At 40.9% G+C, this 7,500-nt stretch overlaps 1 protein-coding gene across 2 annotated transcripts in view; it reads left to right on the forward strand.

Moving 5' to 3' along the window:
• The window catches only part of rhogb (ras homolog family member Gb), a 22,132-nt gene that overhangs the window by 1,827 nt on the left and 12,805 nt on the right, over nt 1–7,500 (forward strand). Inside the window, exon 1 of one of the 2 annotated variants that reach the window (XM_028595514.1) lies at nt 2,079–2,205. The exons of the other annotated variant lie outside the window; for it this stretch is intronic. The gene's annotated coding sequence lies outside the window, so the exon portion shown is untranslated. Of the gene's footprint in view, nt 1–2,078; nt 2,206–7,500 lie in introns of those variants that run through there. 2 annotated transcript variants of the gene reach the window in all.

Here is a 7,500-nt window from a genome sequence, read left to right on the forward strand (position 1 = left end):
TGAAACATGACAGTCTGGTTGGACAGTTTCAGGCTTCCCAGAATCAAACAGGAAGTCAGAGAGTGAGATAAGTTAGAGATCGCCAAGTTAGTGCCGATGTGGTGAAGCATTCAGCGGTCAGAAACCGCTGAATGCTTCATTCAAAAGGATGACTCATTTTATATCCAGGGTCACGTTTTAGTCTGAGTTTGGTTGGATATTCTGTGGTATTGTAGTCCGGGTTTGGTACCATATATTTGGGTATTTTTGACCGAGTTTGGTGCCATATTCCTAGGTATTTCAGTCAGAGTTTGGTACCAGATTCTTCGGTATTTTTGTCAGGGTTTGGTAACATATTATTTGGTATTTTAGTCTGAGTTTGGTCCCATATTCTTTGGTATTGTAGTCTGGGTTTGGTCCCATATTCTTTGGTATTGTAGTCCGGGTTTGGTACCATATTCTTTGGTATTGTAGTCTGGGTTTGGTCCCATATTCTTTGGTATTTTAGTCTGGGCTTGGTACCATATTCTTTGGTATTTTAGACCGAGTTTGGTCCCATATTCTTTGTTATTTTAGACTGAGTTTGGTACCAGATTCTTTGGTATTTTAGTCTGGGCTTGGTACCATATTCTTTGGTATTTTAGACTGAGTTTGGTACCAGATTCTTTGGTATTTTTGTCCGGGTTTGGTACCATATTCTTTGGTATTTTAGTCCGGGTTTGGTCCCATATTCTTTGGTATTTTAGTCTGGGCTTGGTACCAAATTCTTTGGTATTTTAGACCGAGTTTGGTCCCATATTCTTTGGTATTTAAGACTGAGTTTGGTACCAGATTCTTTGGTATTTTTGTCCGGGTTTGGTCCCATATTCTTTGGTATTTAAGACTGAGTTTGGTACCAGATTCTTTGGTATTTTTGTCCGGGTTTGGTCCCATATTCTTTGGTATTTTAGTCTGAGTTTGGTACCATATTCTTTGGTATTTTAGTCTGGGTTCTGTACCATATTCTTTTGTATTTTAGTCTGAATTTGGTCCCATATTCTTTGGTATTTAAGTCTGGCCTTGGTACCATATTCTTTGGTATTTTAGTCTGGGCTTGGTACCATATTCTTTGGTATTTTAGTCTGGGTTTTGTCCCATATTCTTTGGTGTTTTAGTCCGGGTATGGTACAATATTCTTTTGTATTTTAGACTGAATTTGGTCCCATATTTTTTGGTATTTTAGACTAAGTTTGGTCCCATATTCTTTGGTATTTTTGTCCGGGTTTGGTACCATATTCTTTGGTATTTTAGACCGAGTTTGGTCCCATATTCTTTGGTATTTTAGACTGAGTTTGGTACCAGATTCTTTGGTATTTTAGTCTGGGCTTGGTACCATATTCTTTGGTATTTAAGACTGAGTTTGGTACCAGATTCTTTGGTATTTTTGTCCGGGTTTGGTCCCATATTCTTTGGTATTTAAGACTGAGTTTGGTACCAGATTCTTTGGTATTTTTGTCTGGGTTTGGTCCCATATTCTTTGGTATTTTAGTCTGAGTTTGGTACCATATTCTTTGGTATTTTAGTCTGGGTTCTGTACCATATTCTTTTGTATTTTAGTCTGAATTTGGTCCCATATTCTTTGGTATTTAAGTCTGGCCTTGGTACCATATTCTTTGGTATTTTAGTCTGGGCTTGGTACCATATTCTTTGGTATTTTAGTCTGGGTTTTGTCCCATATTCTTTGGTGTTTTAGTCTGAGTTTGGTCCCATATTCTTTGGTATTTTAGTCCGGGTATGGTACAATATTCTTTTGTATTTTAGACTGAATTTGGTCCCATATTTTTTGGTATTTTAGACTAAGTTTGGTCCCATATTCTTTCGTATTTTAGTCTGAATTTGGTCCAATATTCTTTGGTATTTTAGTCTGGGTTTGGTTGGACATTTTTTGGTATTTTTCTAACATTGGTGGTTATGGTTATGGTTAGGGTTGGGAGAACATAGGGCTGTGGTAAACATAAGCATGCTCCCCGACAGAAACCTGCCAGCCAATCACAAACCAGTATTTCTGTGGCTCTGGTATTCATGTTTTAAGTTGACTTGATATAAAATGCGGGTCAGACTCACTTGGTAAACACTTTTCCCTCACACGCTCTGCTGGATGAACAGAGCGACGGACAAACCCTTCCTGTTTCAGTTTCAACACAGAGCAGTTCCTCTTTGGCCGGGGCCGTCTGGCTGTTTGTTACGGTGAGGGGGCGGTGAGGAAATGCTGCATCTCTGTACACTGCAGGTTTGTTTCCAACATGTCTGATAGTCTGACCTGAGCCACCTTATAACTCTGTAATGTTTGGTATATATCACTAACCGTGCTAGCATGCTAACATGAACTTTACAGCTGTTTTTAAGCCCTGGTTCAGGCAAATATTCAGTGTTTTAGTCCTGGTTTGGTCTAATATTTGGTGGAGTTTAAGCCCTTTTTTTCCATTTTTTAGCAGTGTTTAGCACCAGTTTGGTAGAGTATTTGGTGGAGTTTAAGCCCTTGTTTTGTCAATTGTTTTAGCAGTGTTTAGCACCAGTTTGGTAGAGTATTTGGTGGAGTTTAAGCCCTTGTTTTGTCCATTTTTAGCAGTGTTTAGCACGAGTTTGGTCAAGTATTTGGTGGAGTTTAAGCCCTATTTTTTCCATTTTTTAGCAGTGTTTAGCACCAGTTTGGTAGAGTTTTTGGTGGAGTTTAAGCCCTTGTTTTGTCCATTTTTTTAGCAGTGTTTAGCACCAGTTTGGTCAAGTATTTGGTGGTATTTAAGCCCTTGTTTTGTCCATTTTTTTAGCAGTGTTTAGCACCAGTTTGGTAGCGTATTTGGTGGAGTTTATGCCCTTGTTTTGTCCATTTTTTTAGCAGTGTTTAGCACCAGTTTGGTCAAGTATTATCAAGTGTTTTATCTCCAGTAATTCTGTCTTGGTTTGGCCCAATATTGTCTGGTTTTGTAGCTTTTTTAGCCCAGTATTCTCTGCTATCTTCGTCCTGGTTTGATCCAATATTCTCCAATATTTTATCACCAGTACTTCTGACTTGGTTTAGCACAATATGTCTTGGTGTTTTAGCCTAGTTTGGTCCAGTATTCTGTGGTGTTAATCCAGTATTGGTCCAATGTTCTTCGGTATTTTAGCTCCATTTTTGTCCAGTATTTTTTCCAGTGTTGTAACCCCAGTTTAATTAAATATTGTGTACTGTTAATGCCCATGTTTGGTCCAATATTTTCCAGTGTTTTAGCCCCAGTACTTCTGTCTGGGGCAGTGTCTGGTGGTGATGACGCAGTGGATATGACATATGCCTTTGGTGTGGGAGACCTCGGTTCAATTCCCACTGCAATACATTAACCAATGTGTCCCTGAGCAAGGCACTTAACGCCTAGTTGCTCCCGAGGCGTGCAACCTCTGAAATATATAGCAATTGTAAGTCGCTTTGGATAGTGTCAGCTAAATGACATGTAATGTCTCGGTTTGGCCCAATATTTGCCGTCTTTGCAGCTTTTTTGGCTCAGTATTCTCTGCTGTTAGTCCCAGTTTGATCCAATATTCCCCCAGTTTTATCCCATTTTCTCTAGTTTTTAAGTCCCAGTTTGGTCCAATATTTTCCAGTGTTTTAGCCCCAGTACTTCTGTCTCGGTTTGGCCCAGTATTCTCTGGCTTTAGCTTTGTTTGGTCCAGTATTCTCTGCTGTCTTAGTCCAGGTTTAGCACAATATTTCTTGGTGTTTTAACCTCAGTTTGGTCCAGTTGTCTCCTGTTTTGGTCCTGGTTTTATTTTTGTATTTTGTCCACCCCCTGGTTGAAGTTGTGCATGTAATTACGTCTTTTTGTCCTTAAAAAATACCAAAACGTGCTGTTTGCTGTTAGTCATTTTTGCAGACCAGGTGTCTCTTCTCTCACATGGGTATTACCAGATTATTGAAAGTCTACACAGCTGTAAAAAAATATTGTGTAAACCTCAGAGCTCCAATCTTCAGCTGTAGGATGACTCGGTTCCTCTGCGGGTCAGGAGACTCTTCCTTACCCAGCATAATGTGAAATAAACACAGCTGACGAGACGAAACCAAAGCTGTTTGTTAGTTCCTGAAACACTGAGGGACAAAACCAGAAAAACCCCGGAGGAGACAAGTGGCCCTATCTTGCACCAGGCACAACGCTATGACCGACGCAAGTGTCTTTGCTAGTTTAAGTCCAACGCAGTTGTCAGTTTCCCGTCCAGCGCCCACGTTGTTTAAATAGAAAATGCACCAATTACAGGGAGGTGTGTTCAGGTGCATTCTGGGCGTGCTGGTCTTACAGGGAGGTGTGTTCAGGTGCATTCTGGGCGTGCTGGTCTTACAGGGAGGTGTGTTCAGGTGCATTCTGGGCGTGCTGGTCTTACAGGGAGGTGTGTTCAGGTGCATTCTGGGCGTGCTAGTCTTACAGGGAGGTGTGTTCAGGTGCATTCTGGGCATGCTGGTCTTACAGGGAGGTGTGTTCAGGTGCATTCTGGGAGTATTGCTATCTTGAGGCAGCGGGAAGTGATCGCACCATTGACCAACTAAAACCTGGTCTAAAGTCAATAACGCAGCATTTCATTGTTATTTTAACAGAGCATTAGTAAAATGCTCCTAGGCTCGTGCACAGCGTGCACACACTATGCTTGTTACACACACAGGGACGCACACACACACACACACACACACGCAGAAGATTACAAATAAAAATATGATGTGCTCGTGCGTGAGCTTTCACTTCACGCACGAGCACATCAGTTTCTTCTCCTGAAAATCTCTCCTTCCTGCTCAGCAAATCCTCCATCATAACAACAATGCTCCAAGGTCCAAACACGCCTGGCTTGTAAAGGGAATGGGAGCTGATCTCTGATTGGTTGATTGCATGTTGTCTCTCTACATACCACTCTCTACTGCTGTCTCTCTACATACTACTCTCTACTGCTGTCTCTCTACATACTACTCTCTACTGCTGTCTCTCTACATACTACTCTCTACTGTTGTCTCTCTACATACTACTCTCTACTGCTGTCTCTCTACATACTACTCTCTACTGCTGTCTCTCTACATACTACTCTCTACTGCTGTCTCTCTACATACTACTCTCTATTGCTGTCTCTCTACATACTACTCTCTACTGTTGTCTCTCTACATACTACTCTCTCTGCTGTCTCTCTACATACTACTCTCTACTGCTGTCTCTCTACATACTACTCTCTACTGTTGTCTCTCTACATACTACTCTCTACTGCTGTCTCTCTACATACTACTCTCTACTGCTGTCTCTCTACATACTACTCTCTACTGTTGTCTCTCTACATACTACTCTCTGCTGCTGTCTCTCTACATACTACTCTCTACTGCTGTCTCTACATAATACTCTCTACTGCTGTCTCTCTACATACTACTCTCTACTGTTGTCTCTCTACATACTACTCTCTACTGTTGTCTCTACATAATACTCTCTACTGTTGTCTCTCTACATACTACTCTCTATTGCTGTCTCTCTACATACTACTCTCTACTGCTGTCTCTCTACATACTACTCTCTACTGTTGTCTCTACATACTACTCTCTACTGTTGTCTCTCTACATACTACTCTCTACTGCTGTCTCTACATACTACTCTCTACTGTTGTCTCTACATACTACTCTCTACTGTTGTCTCTCTACATACTACTCTCTACTGCTGTCTCTCTACATACTACTCTCTACTGTTGTCTCTCTACATAAAACTCTCTACTGATGTCTCTCTACATACTACTCTCTACTGCTGTCTCTCTACATACTACTCTCTACTTCTGTCTCTCTACATACTACTCTCTACTGCTGTCTCTCTACATACTACTCTCTACTGCTGTCTCTCTACATACTACTCTCTACTGCTGTCTCTCTACATACTACTCTCTACTGCTGTCTCTCTACATACTACTCTCTACTGTTGTCTCTCTACATACTACTCTCTACTGTTGTCTCTCTACATACTACTCTCTACTGCTGTCTCTCTACATACTACTCTCTACTGCTGTCTCTCTACATACTACTCTCTACTGCTGTCTCTCTACATACTACTCTCTACTGCTGTCTCTTGGGAGAGAGAACGGGTTGTTTAGGGCGGTGTGAAAGGTCACTCCATCTCAAAACAGAGTTATTTTAGGAAGCACTTGACTGAAATGTGTTTCTGAAAACATGTAATGTGAGAAATAATCTGCAGCTGCTGAATCTGAATCATTTTTAGATCGTCAACGATCCCTTTAAAAGTCTTTCAGAAGTTTTCCAGAGGCAGTGAGTCGAGCTGGACGCCCCTGATTTGCATAAAGTAGCCTGGATTCAACTTTATGCAAATGAGGATATTTCTGTTAATCTCATTTTCTCCCAGAATCAGTTTATTGCCAAGTCTGTTTACACATACAAGGACTGTTGACTTGGTGATGAGTTAGTGACCAACAATAAACCCAGTGACAGTTAAAGGGGAACAACTTCTGTATTTTTCACCCTGGACCCTGTCGGAGTGTCTGATGGGACAACAATCTCTGAAACTGGCCCAGTATTAAACAAGAACCAAGCTGTAATGTAACCCTACAGGACTAATGTTCAGCAGCAGGTAGAGTCCAATAAAAGTTCAGTTTTTAGCCACCATACTCCATGTAAATAATCAGGACTTTTAGTGTGTATAGAGCCAGCATATCTCCACCAGACTCCATGTAAATAATCAGGACTTTTAGCGTGTATAGAGCCAGCATATCTCCACCAGACTCCATGTAAATAATCAGGACTTTTAGCGTGTATAGAGCCAGCATATCTCCACCAGACTCCATGTAAATAATCAGGACTTTTAGCGTGTATAGAGCCAGCATATCTCCACCAGACTCCATGTAAATAATCAGGACTTTTAGCGTGTATAGAGCCAGCATATCTCCACCAGACTCCATGTAAATAATCAGGACTTTTAGCGTGTATAGAGCCAGCATATCTCCACCAGACTCCATGTAAATAATCAGGACTTTTAGTGTGTATAGAGCCAGCATATTTCCACCAGACTCCATGTAAATAATCAGGACTTTTAGTGTGTATAGAGCCAGCATATCTCCACATGTAAATGGGTGAATTAAGGGTTTATTTCAACCAAACCAGAGTGGTGATTGTTGGAACAGTGGAAAGATGAACCGAGACGGCTTTTGGTAGTTTTATTTGGTTTCTGTCCACTTTGAATGAAGTGTGTTTTACTATGACAAAAGTCCTGATTATTTACATGGAGTCTGGTGGAGTTGTTGTTCCCATCAGACACTCAGACACACAAACATGGGAAATAGGGTCCAGCTTTATTCTTTAAGAAAAACTCAAATGTCCTCCTGTTTTGGTTTCCCACAGAAAACAGATGCTCCAAAATCTTTAATGAGAAGTTTTTTTTTTTTTCAAAGATTGTTTCAGCTCACAACACGACATCATGACTTTGCGTAAACATGCACGCCACTTTACTAAAGCCAATTGGCGTGTTATCTGTACACATTTTGAGCTAT

This window comes from Perca flavescens, chromosome 13 (genome assembly GCF_004354835.1).
Source record: "Perca flavescens isolate YP-PL-M2 chromosome 13, PFLA_1.0, whole genome shotgun sequence".
In the NCBI taxonomy this organism is placed as follows: Eukaryota; Metazoa; Chordata; class Actinopteri; order Perciformes; family Percidae; genus Perca; species Perca flavescens.